The 12,027-nt window shown below is 61.5% G+C and overlaps 1 protein-coding gene across 3 annotated transcripts in view; it reads right to left on the minus strand.

Annotated features, from left to right (window-relative positions):
- Positions 1–12,027, minus strand: part of RAI1 (retinoic acid induced 1) — a 68,286-nt gene that overhangs the window by 33,116 nt on the left and 23,143 nt on the right. For 2 of the 3 annotated variants that reach the window (XR_011134614.1, XM_068907780.1), the window contains exon 2: positions 7,313–7,397. The exons of the other annotated variant lie outside the window; for it this stretch is intronic. The gene's annotated coding sequence lies outside the window, so the exon portion shown is untranslated. The remainder of the gene's footprint in view (positions 1–7,312; positions 7,398–12,027) is intronic. 3 annotated transcript variants of the gene reach the window in all.

Consider the following 12,027-nt stretch of genomic DNA (forward strand, 5'->3'; position numbering starts at 1 on the left):
GTCCTGCACCCGGAAGAGCTGCGGTTCCCATCCCGCTCGCGCTGGCCCGGCCTTCAGCCCCCTCCTGGCTCCAGTCCTAATTCCCACCGGGCGCCAAAACGGCGAGACACACGACCGGCTCGTCCTGGGCTTAGCTGCGGGGCAGATGCGCCGACGGGGAGACGCGGCGGCACGGAGGCTACGACGTCCTGCCGGGTTGACTGCGGAGGCGGCGAGCAAGGAGACGGAGCAAAAAGCAGAGCGGGGGGCGGCAAGAGCAAGACTCGCTTGGAAAAGTGGGTGCTCCAGCCCCGCAGACCCAAACGCGTGATCCAGCAGCTACACGGTGATCCGCTTGGGCTATCGCGTGAACGCCCGGTCGTGACGGCTGTCCAGAGCTCAGCGCGCGCCGCGAGGCTCAGCGGCGCTGCCTAACAAGCCCGGCCGGCGACTCGCTGCGTCCAGCAGCGGCTTCGTCCGCCGCGGCCAACGGCGACGTCGTCTTATTTTCACAGGATCCCAGAAGGGTTGAGGTTGGCAGGAACCTCTGGAGATCATCCAGTCCAACCTCCCTGCTCAAGCAGGGTCACCTAGAGCATATCTCCCAGGATCACGTCCAGACGGGTTTTGAAGATCTCCAGGGAAGGAGACTCCACCACCTCTCTGGGCAACCTGTGCCAGTGTCACCCTCGCAGTGAAGAAGTTTTTTCTCAGGTTTTGGTGGACCTTCCTGTGGTTCAGTTTCTGCCCGTTGCCTCTTGTCCTGCTGCTGGGCACCACGGAGAAGAGACTGGCCTCATCCTCACCCTTTTCTTCAGTTTCGGCTCGCGGAGCCCTTTGGAGGCGGCTTCTTTCCCTGGAAGCCCGAGGGCCGGGAAGCCCCGGGGGAGGCCCGGGGGGGCTGCAGCGCGGGAGCGGGGGGAAAACCCGCGGCGCTCCTCGCACCTCCCGCTTCCCGGGCTCCGAGCAGGGGCGCGCGCCCCGCCGCCCCGCGCCCGCGGATCCGAGCGTTCGCCGCCCAGGCTGCCGAAACCGCCTTGACTCCAGATGCTCCATGGCCACGTTGCAACGCGTTTTTCCCTCCGCTCGATTCCCGGTCCAGCGCAGAGGAGACCTGCACCGGACGGCAGCCGCCGCGCACGGCTCTCCGCCTCCCTCCGCAGAGACGCGCGCGCTCCTCGGCAGCGCAGCCTTTGAGGCCGTCACCCCTGCTTCGAGGCTAATCCATGCCCTCCGACCCAACTCCCCCTTCCAAATCGGGCCGAGCAATAGCGAAATCAGACGATCCTTTTAAGAAACTATCATCTCATCTGATCCTTCCCGCTCGTGATCTCAGGTACCCAGGTAGCGCAGGCCGCTGGGGGAAGCGGCAGGCGCAGGCGGGGATGAACCGGCTGGGAAAAACCGCCGGGCCAAATCCGCGGAGCCTCGCGCCGCAGGAGACCGGCCGCTCCGAAGCCTTCAGGCACAGCAGCTCCGGGAAGCAGGGCGCTGGGTAGCCCAGCGGCCCCGGCCCCGCCGTGGGCTTGTGACATCTGTGACGCCCACCCGTCCCGGCGGGCTGGCACGGGGCTCGCTGCCCGCCAGCGCCCCTTCGCCGCGGGGCCTCGCGTCCCACCCCGCAGATGCCCCCAGCGGTGCGCGAAGAGCGGGACCGGAGCTGCCCTCGCTCCGGGCGAACGCCGAGAGCTCGGGGTCTTCCTGGCGGCCGGGGGGGAAGATGTGGGAGCAGATGTTGAGGTGGGCAGCAGCTGGGGCACTGGGGACATCCCCTGCTGTGGTGGGCGTCCCCTTCCATGGTGGGCATCCCCTGCCATGGTGGGTGTCTCCTGCCGTGGTGGGTGTCTCCTGCCGTGGTGGGCGTCCCCTGCCACGATGGGTGTCCTCTGCCATGGTGGGTGTCCCCTGCTGTGGTGGGTGTCCCCTGCCACGGTGGGTGTCTCCTGCCACCGTGGGTGTCTCCTGCCATGGTGGGTGTCCCCTGCCACGATGGGTGTCTCCTGCCATGGTGGGTGTCCTCTGCCATGGTGGGAGTCCCCTGCTGTGGTGGGAGTCCCCTGTCATGGCAGGTGTCCCCTTCCATAGTGGATGTCCCCTGCTGCGGTGGGCGTCCCCTGCCGTGGTGGGCATCCCCTGCTGTAGTAGGTGTCCCCTGTCACAGTGGACATTCCCTGCTGCGGTGGCCGTCCCCTGCCGCAGCACGTGTCCCCTGTCATAGTGGACATCCCCTGCCGCAGTAGGTGTCCCCTGCCACAGTGGGTGTCCCCTGCCGTGGCGGGAGTCCCCTGCCGCGGCGGACATCCCCTGCCGCGGTGGCTGCCCTTCCCCGCCGCGGGCCGTGCAGGAGAGCTGCCGTCGCAGCAGAAGGCCCTCGAGCACCGCCGGGGCGGCCCGGGCGCCTCGCCGCGTCGCTCCTCGCGCCCAAGCCCAACGGCGAAGGGAAGGCGCCGGAGCGGAAGGGCTCCCCAGGAGCGACAGTCGGGCTGAAGGACACGCGAGGACAGGACTACGCTCTCCTCCGGAGAAGACAGCCGGCGAAAGGCCGTGGTATTAACCGCCCTCCCCGCTTCGATAGATCATACAGCAACAGTCACGGTGAAGGACACGGCGCTACGGGACGAGACAGTGGTTTATGGAGCGGCAGGCGAGCTGAAGGACGCGGCGGCGGGCGCGCGCGGCGCTGGAGCCACCTCGGCCGGCCCCGCGGCGCAAGTCTGCCGACTTGACAGAGCTACGCGTTATCTATGGGACTTCGGCGCAAGGGAGGCAGCCAGTTGTGATTTTCGCTCTGCGCTACCGCTTGGGTGTGACGCAGCCGCAACAAACCCATTCGAATAAGTCTTGTTTCGAGGAAGGCAGAGGTCCAGCACGTTCCCTACCGAGCAAACATGAGACCTTGGGCCAAACCAATCTCCGATGGCTCTCCATCACCTTCAGCGGAGTTACAACCGCAGTTTGGCCCATTCTTGACATGTAAATCTGCTAATTCCTCCTCTGAACAGTCCAAATACTACAGGATTTTTTAACGCGGCAGAGGGACACATCTTTCGGGAGATCTCTCTGGGTGCTGCGCCGGCCGTTCCCTTCTTATTTCCTTCGCTGCCTGGGATAAAACCAGAGCTAGGCAGTCTGTTGTACGTGGCTGATCTGTTTGGAAAGACACAGGAATTTTCTTCTGCCATTCCCAGTCCTTTGATAGGCAAGTGGGATGCGAGCAGGAATAACTCAATCGAGATGCAGCGATTTTTAATTAATTTGTGGATCCCTTCACCGGCTGATCGCCTCGGAGACAAAAGGGAAGGCTCTCCTTTAAGATTTGTGTGTGCCTGGTACTCTGAGCCTCCCCTTTTCACCAGTGCATCTTTGGTCTTGAAAGCTGCACAAAAGGAAGAATTCCTTGATCTTTTGCCTTGGCTTTTGCTAAGACAGCGACACGCACGGGGGAGCTGGGTTGGGTTTTTCTGAAAACATTAGGACCCCCCCCCCCCCAGCCATGCACAGAGTGGGGAAGAAAAAAAGGGGAAAAAAATGGAAAGGGGGAAACCAAACCCCCAAACCTACAGACGTGGGGCGTCTTCCCCCCCCCCCCCCGTTTCTGTCGACGCCTCCTACCCAGCCCGCTCCATCCCCGAGGCGAAGGAGTTGAAAGGTTCAAGCTACGTCAAGTCCTGCGCAAGGCCGCGGGAGGCTCCGGCTCGGGCTGCGGCGGCGGCGGTCCCGCCGGGCGCCGGGGCAGAGCCGAGCCGCCCCTCGCCCCCTCTCCCGCTCGCCGTGAGAGCGCGATGCGGGAACTTCCTCGCCAGTGACTGACACTACAATTATCGATTGCCGGCTGCAAAGCCTTGCTCTCGCCTCCCCCCTCTTCTCACTTGTTTTCTTATGTGCAGCCGAGTGCCAGGCTTCAGAGAGCGCCGCTGTAAAAGGCTGAGATTGACAGGGCGTCGAGATACCCGCTGCCCGGGGCTTTTAATGATCCCTCGCCGGGGGGGGGGGGGGAGCGGGAAGCATCCTGCTCCAATGACAGCAGAGCCTGGCTAGCTCCAAAAAATAAATAAATAAAGAGATAAATAAATTACCCGGAGATGGAAACCCCTCCTCCTCGCTCCAAGCGAGATGTTCTTGAACCGCAGGCAGCTTTCCCGGCGCCCCCCCCCTTCCCCGCGTGCTGGGGAGGCAGGAGAGGCGGCGAGGCAGCCGGTCCCCCCCCCCGGGACCGGGTCCTTCCTACCCAAAATCAAGGTGCCTGGGTGAAACGGCGCTGGGTCCTCGGGAGACGGCGGCGCGGCGGGGCCCGTCTCGGCGGCGGGGAGGGCGAGCGGCGTCCCCGGCCACGCGAGGTCCCCCCCCCGGGGCGCCGGGACACGGCGACGCCGACCCGCCGGCCCCTGCACGAGGCAGGAACGGAGCGGGAAACCTGCCGAGGCAGCCGGAGCCACGGCAGCTCCGCCGGCGGCCCGGGAGAGCGGCGTTGAGGCCGGCGGCGGGCTCTGCGCCGACGGAGGCGGTCGCCCCAGGAGGCTGCAGCAGGACCGGGTGTCCCGGGCGCAGGCGCAGTCCTTCCCCTGCTCAACCCGGGCACCCCGGGGGTGATGGGGGGACACCAAATCCGGGTTTTCCCCAGCGAGGGTGGGCAAAACAGGAGCTCCAGGCCCCCTCCTAGGTGGCCAGCTTGGCCTGCACATCGGGGGCTACGGTCCCGCCGCGGAGACCCGCGGCAGGACTCCTGGGCCCTGCCGGGCGCCCCGTCCCCGGCTCGGCGACGGCGACGAAACCCAGCGCCGCAGCAGGAGGGCAGGAAGGGGATCGATGATGCGGCGCCGGTGGCTCCCGATGCATCGCTGCCAGGGTCAGCCGCCCGGGCGCAGCGCTCGGCCCCCGCGCGAAACCTGCCTCTGCCCGGGCCGGCGCAGCCTCCTCCCGTCCCAGGCGTCCCCCCGCCCCGTCCCTGGGAGGGGGACGGGGCCGGCGGGGGGGGAGGAGGAGGAGAAGCACTTGCCGCCCAGCAGCTTCGCCAGGCGAAGCCTCCTGCCGTGCCCGGACCCGTTGCAACGCCCCGGCCGAGAGGCCGGCGCGGACCCCGGGGCGCCAGAAGTGCCAGCGGAGGTCTCGGTCGGACCCCCCTGGACCCCAGGCAGGATCGGTCCCGGCGGCACCCAGGGCTGGGGCTGGGGGGGGGGGGGGGATCCCGCTCGGACCAAAGCCGTGCAGCCAGACTGCAGCTTTTTCAACCCCGCGGGGGATTTAGGCACGCATCGGCATCCCCTCCTCGGACACGGCACGTCACCCGCCGAGCTCGCTCCGGGCGGCATTGCACGCCGCCCCGGCCGCCCCGCAGCCAGACGCGCACCGGCCCCGGCCCCCCCCCCCCCAAACACGCAAGCCGAGCGCGGCATGAATAACAAAAGCAGCGATCAGTAAAGACTCTCCCAAGAGGCCGTAAGTTCTTCAATTAGAGCTCTCATTATAGCAACGAGAAACTCCACTCTGTCTTCTGCACGGATAACACTTTTCCCCCCCCCCCACCTCCTCTCTTTTAAAGAAAAAAGGGAGGGAGGGAGAGGAAGGCTGCATCTCTAATGCAACAGACAGGTCTGCTGAGATTCACTCTGGCTCTTATTTTGACTTTCATCTAAAAGAGCTGCCCTGGGAATCCATTAAGTCCAATTTAAATGGGCTCTCCGCCCTGGCGGCTTCTGCCCGCCTCCCCAGCGCCCCCCGACTCGCTGCTCCCCCTCCGAGGAGGGCGCACAAAAGCGAGGCCAGGCGGGAGGCGAGGCCAAGGGCAGCCCGGGCTCCGCTGCGCAGCGCCCTCCCTCCCCCCGGCATCGCCCCCCCCCCTCCCCGGGCGCCCGCTCCATCTTTATTTCCGCGCAAATAAATGCAACCCGAGAGACGCCTCGGCCGCCGTTGGATCAAGCAGCACGAGCATCACTGGTGCTTTCCGATGGCCGGGAAGGATTCAGGACCTGCTGCGGCTCCCGTGCCGGATTTGCACCTCTTCGCCCGCCGCACGCACACGCCTAGGCGCGTTTCCCTTTCATTTTCTTATTTTTCAGGGCAATTAGCCGGCTCCGTCAAAGCCCCAGCCGACAAAGTTTGGCGGGCTGTAACCACGTACTCTCCTGCAGGTTTTGGCCGGCGAGTTTCGCGCCGGCCAGGCCGTTTCGTTGCCTTTGCAAACCGAACGCCCTCCCGCACGCGCTCGGGTGCGCACACACCGAGCCCGGCGAGCCGAGCGAGGCACGGACCCCCTCGGCTTTCATGCGCGACACAGTCATTCAAGCTCGGCTTCTGTCGTCTAAGCAGTTTTCCAGCTCCCCCCGCTCCCTCCGCCCCCTGCAACACGCACACGCTGCATTGCATCCTATTCATATGTTTTCAATCATTGCCATTTCATTATTTAAAACAAAAGCGCGCATACATCCATCCATCCCCCCCCCCCCCCCGATACGCTCCGGTTCGGAAAACTGAACCCTCTCCCCGGGTTTGTCAGTTGTTGGCTGGTTTGTTTGTTTATTAATGTCAGCGGATGATTTCTGTATAAATTTGCCGTGGGAGAAAGGGAGCAGGAGGGTATGTGAAAGTCCCACCGAGGGGCTTTCCAAACGCACAGCCAGATGTGCAAACCCTGTGATTACTTGCATATCTGCTAGAACCATTTTTTCTGCCCCGTGAGCCTGCGATCCACCAAAGAGAAGAAAGAAAATAGATCAAGTCGGCGTTCTCACGTGCAGACAACAGCGAGGACAGCGAGATGCCTAATCGCGGCGACACTGCAACTTTTATAAGTAGAAAAACATGCACATCAATAACTCCCAAATTAAAATAAGCCCTCCTTTGAAAGCCTGCATTTGCCGATCCTTTCGCAACCCCCTGCTCGTTATTATTTTAACTTCAGAAAAGTAGAAGTCAGGACAAGCAAAACGAATCAATCTCTTACACACACAAATACATAAATATTCCAAGTCTCAGCGGTATCTTTGTTCAGATACTCATCAATCGGCAAGTCAGTAGGATTTCTGGACCGGCTGCAAATTTCTTTATTACTTCCAGAAATGCAAAACTACCCCCTCCTCTCCAGTGGCTGCAAACAGGACACACGCACACACACACACGCACACACACACACGCACACACGCACCCCCCACAAACTCTGCGACGCCAGCACTGTGCATTGATTCCTTCGCAACGGCACACGAGTTGCACGGGAGAAAAATAAATCCGGAAAAAGCTCCGTGCATACTCTCCCCCCCCCACCTCCAAATTCTGCTGCAGCGTAAATAAAAAGAGAAGGAAAAGGCAAAAAGCACAAAGATAGAGCTTGCAACAATACCTGCGATGTTTCTTGCTCGCCTCTCTCTCTCTCTCCTGCTGCCTCTCTCTCCTCCTCTTCCAGAACACAGTAGCCAGATTAGATCCTTAGAAAAAAAAACGTGAGAAATAGCACAATTCTTTTTTTCTCCCTTTTTTTTTTTTTTTTTTGCTTCCCTTTCTCAGCAGCCCTTCCGAGCTCCTTCACTAACCATTATTCATAGACCACTAGGGGATATAAGGTAATTAGAAACGGCCCTATAGCATCCAGCCTGAAAATGTAATGCCAGCGGTAGGAGTGGTGTAGGGCTCTGGCTGCAGGCTGCTACGGCAGGCAGCAGAAAGTGCTCGGTGGAGCTAGGGACGAGGTGAGAGGTGGGCTGGAGGAGAGGGCGAGCGGCCGCGCTCGCGCCCAGACGCCGGGGTGGCGGGCAGGGTGGCCAGGGACGCCCAGGGGCAGCGCCGGCGCGGCTCGGTTTGTTTGGGTCTTTTTTTTTTTTTTAATTATTTTTCCTTTTTTTTTTTTTTTTCCCTCCCCCCCCCCGCCGCCCCGGAGCGGGCAGCCGGCTCGCCGTGCCCGTGTGATCTGCGCCGGGTCCGTGCGCGCGTGTGTGCGTGCGCGCGCGTGTGTGTTTGTGCCAGGAATAGCAATCAGCAGAGGCAGCACACAGAGCGCAGAAATGCCATCCTGCAGGGTCAACAGAAAGCTGCAGACATTTTTTGGGTTTTTTTTTTTTTTTTCGGTAAGCTTAATCCTCCGGAGTGGGGGAGAGAGAAAAGGAGGAGGCTGCCGGCTGCTTCTTCATAGTTGGGATTTCCCCCCCCCCCCCGCTTTTTCCAGCCTCATGCCACCAGATTAAACACCACCCACCCAACACGCACGTCCAACGGACCCCGAAGACCTCGGGGCTCGGCTTCAAAGGGCGCCGGGGGCCGGCGGGAGCAGAGGCGCGCGGCCCGAGGCCGGGCAGCAGGTCGCACCTGCAGCTCTGGGCGCCGCGCAGCCGGCTGCAGCCGCGGCGCAGAGCGGCCCCGGCGCGCGCACGCGTCTGCCGGGCTCTCGACGCGGCTCCTCTCCCCGCGCCGGTGGGTTTTGGGGCCGGGGGTGTTTTTGGTGGGAGGGGGAAGCTCGTAGCAAAGAGCAACCTTCTTCCTCGGCCGCCCGCGCCGCTCTCCCCGGGGAAAATGCAGCGGGCGAGGAGGGACGGCGACGCCGCGACTCCCCGGCCAGCGGCTCCGCCAGCGCTCGCCTTGCCCCACCGGGAGCAGTGCCGCCGGTGGGCTGGGACGGTGGGTGTCCTGCCCCCGGCTCCCCGCGTCCCTCCCGCGGGATGGCAATCCGCAGCCCTCCATCCCTCCGCGCGTGACTCCGATTTTGCTATTCCTCCCGCTGGGCTCCAGCGGTGCCCCTCGATAACGCCGCCCGGCAGCGAGTTGTGGAGTCCCACCTAGCGGGGCTCGAGGGCATTCGACCCCCTTCCAAGGTGCCGCCGCTCGGCGCGGCGCGGCGCTGGCTCGCGGACGCTGGGGCAGGGCAACCGGGCGCTCGCTCGTCCCGCTTAATTACTTGAGATCCTGGGGACTCCAAATGCTCAACTGGCCAAACCTCCTGAAAGGACGTGACGGAGTAGACCGCTTGGTCTCGTGTCGCCCCATCCCTGCCTTCCTTGGCATCCCTACTCTTCCCCTAGTTGTTTCGCAGACTCACAGGACGGTTGAGGCTGGAAGGGACCTCTGGAGATCATCTAGTCCAACCCCCTGCCCAAGCAGGGTCACCTAGGGCACCTTGCCCAGGACCCTGTCCAGCTGGCCTTCGAATGTCTCCGAGGATGGAGACTCCACAACTTCTCCGGGCAACCTGTTCCAGGGCTCTGTTCCCACCCCACCCTCTAAGACCACTCCCAGCCCCAAACCCCCAGGGGCTGCTTTACATTTAATATACTCTCAAATCGCTGCAGCCACCTAGGAGGTGACAAGTGCCGCTCTGCAGGACCCTAAAATGAGCTGGAATCTCGCCGCGCTCCCGGGATTCATCCTGCACAACCACAGATCCCTTCCTGACCCTCCCAGGGCGAAGGTCCTCTGCCATCTGGCACCAGGGCTGGGACACAGCCCGGTGCTGTGGCCTCCATAAAGCCGAGGTGAGGTGGCCCGAGAGGACATCACCCCCTAGCTGTTCTTCTGGACCTGAGACTAAAGGGTGTGAAATTTTTACACCGCAATCCCATAAATATAGCCATCCTGTCCACTCCAGTAATTTCACAGCTCTCTCATTCTCTGGTTTAAACCCCCGGCTCCAGGACTCATGTGATTTCATGAGAATCTCAGTCTTTTTTCGAGCAACCCTGACCTCACCGTGGCAGGGAGAGTGAAACCATAAGCCCTCAAAAGCCCAATATGCAAATTAAATTGCTGCCAAATGCTTCGGTTTTCAAAGGCCCTGATTTTTCCGGCGGCTTCGTAGTTCTGCAACTGTGATTTATGGTTTCGCAAAGGCTGATTTCATGATTTCTCAGCACTTTACAGGACACGGTACTAGAAGAGTCTCTGTTTTCACGGCACATTTCATCCGACTCCGCCAAGGGGAGCTCGGTCTGGACGCCAGCCGGACGGGGAGGCCGACGCTCCCCGGAGCAACCGCTGCACGGCTTAAATCCCCCCGAGCTCCTGGAGGACGCCGCCGCGCGGGTGCGCAGAAGATAAAGAGAGTTTTGTCCTTACAAAACGCGGTGCAAGGAGCACCCACGCGCCTCGAGCGAAGCCCGGGCACGGCTCGAACGGCGAGGGCTCCTCCGAGCAAGCAAACATCCCCCGGAGCCACCACAAGCCCAGCTCAAACCGTCTCCAAAAGCCTCTCCTGGCCCGAGGGCAGGGTTCACCGTGCCAATAAGAGTCGCGGGCCTCCCTTGAAGCAACACCCCCCCCCCCCGGGGGCCAGAAATAATGACTCATGGCAATGTCATCGCTGGAGCCGCCGAAACGAAGCCGCTCCAGCTCTGGCAGCGTCTCGCCGCTGCGACCTACAAAGATAAGGCTTCCTTCTCCTCCTCTGCGCGGAGAAAAATGAGCCTTTCTCCACCCTCCTCCCTTTCCGCCTGCCCCTGCTGTGCTCCGCTGGCCCGGCTCTTCGCGGCGTCTCCCGGGACTTCCCACGGCTCCTACGCCGGATCCGTTTCGTTGCTCTCCACAATCTGAGCCGTCTCTTCCTCATTCCTCTTCCGTTCATCCCTCCAGCTGGCAACGTTTCCATCCAGATCCGCTCTGGAGGAGCCCAGCTGGATTTCTCTCGTCTCTTGGCCCAAACGACACCTCGCGACGGGGCCGCGCCGTCCGCGCCTCGCTCGGCCTCTGCCGGGAACCTTCAGGCCTTCTCCAGGTCTACCCCAGCGCCGAACGCAGGCTCCGAGCGGATCCTACGGGTTTCCATGGCCAAATTTTGCCCTTCGCGCTCTCCCTAAGTAGCTTCCTCGTGTTTTAAAGAAATCCTTCCTCCTGCAGCGCGGTGCCTTGCAACGACCGCGCCGGCGAGCAAGCCAGGGCTTCGTGATATCACGGGCGCTTCAGGTCCTGCTGCCATCGCGCTTAACTCCACGGACCTCTCTTCTCCTGCCGCGCGAGCCAGGCCCAGCACAAACAGCTTTTCCGGCCTCGAACCGCCGCTGATTTACGTCCCTACGCGGGAACGGGGCGGCCGCCTTAGTTTAAGGGTACAACGCCCTCCGATCCCGGCCGCGCTCCCTCAAGGCGCCGAGGCCCCCTGCGCCGAGAAGGTTTCCGTGGTGGGAGAGCGGTGATTATTTCTCTCAAAAGGTCTCTTATAATGGAAACCATCTCTCCGTTCCTCCTCGGTCTCCTCCCGCCGTGACCCGGGCTTCGTGGAGAGGAGCTCCGCTCCGAGGCAGCGCCGGGTTTCCATGGAAAGAGTGAATAGCAGCATCTTCCCAGTGGTTTATTAGAATTCCTTTTACTTCGACGGAGAGTTTAGAGCAAAGTAAAAAGGCTTTAAAGTGGGGCTAATGGAGCCCCTGGGAAGTGCAGGAAGGAAATCTCCCCTGGAGAAGAGGAGGCGTGAGGAGAGGGAGGGCAACTTTCAAGACAAATTCCTGGACAGGTTGAAATTTTTTTGCAGAAGCCATCTCAGGCAGCAAGAAATGGAAATGAATGTTTGTTTTATTTTTAACAGATGTTACAAAAGACCTGCCAGTAATTCAGCGAACGATGCAAAACCTAGATCCCACTCACTTTTCCCGGCATGTCTTCCATTCCCTCCCTCTCCTGCTCGGTAAGAATGCTTATTTGCATTTAGCATATCATATTTTAAAAAAATATTAAGCAATAAAATAACAATCTTAAGCCACTTCATTTCCTCTCTCCCTAAGGCTTTGGTTTCAGTTTAAATCCTTGGTTGTAGCAGCTATTAATTGTTTTTAATAAATTTTTCTGTCTCCTCACATTTTCCAAGCCCATATACTTGCCCACTTGGGCAGTTTCCCTCTACCCTGGCCCACTTTCTCTTCCCAACGAGGGGCTGGGAGAACATCACCTGTGTCCAGCCTCCGCCTTCTCCTTCTCCACGGCCTCGGTTCTCTGGGGGACAACCCTACCCCTCGGCGGAAGCGCACAACGCTGCGCGGGGCTCTGGCCTGACGGCCGTGCTCATCTCTTAGGGACAACACGCAAGGTCCAGCACACGGGGTCCTTCTGGCCACCAGCAGTCAAGGGAGGTGGAACCGGAGG

This window comes from Struthio camelus, chromosome 15 (genome assembly GCF_040807025.1).
Source record: "Struthio camelus isolate bStrCam1 chromosome 15, bStrCam1.hap1, whole genome shotgun sequence".
NCBI lineage: Eukaryota > Metazoa > Chordata > Aves > Struthioniformes > Struthionidae > Struthio > Struthio camelus.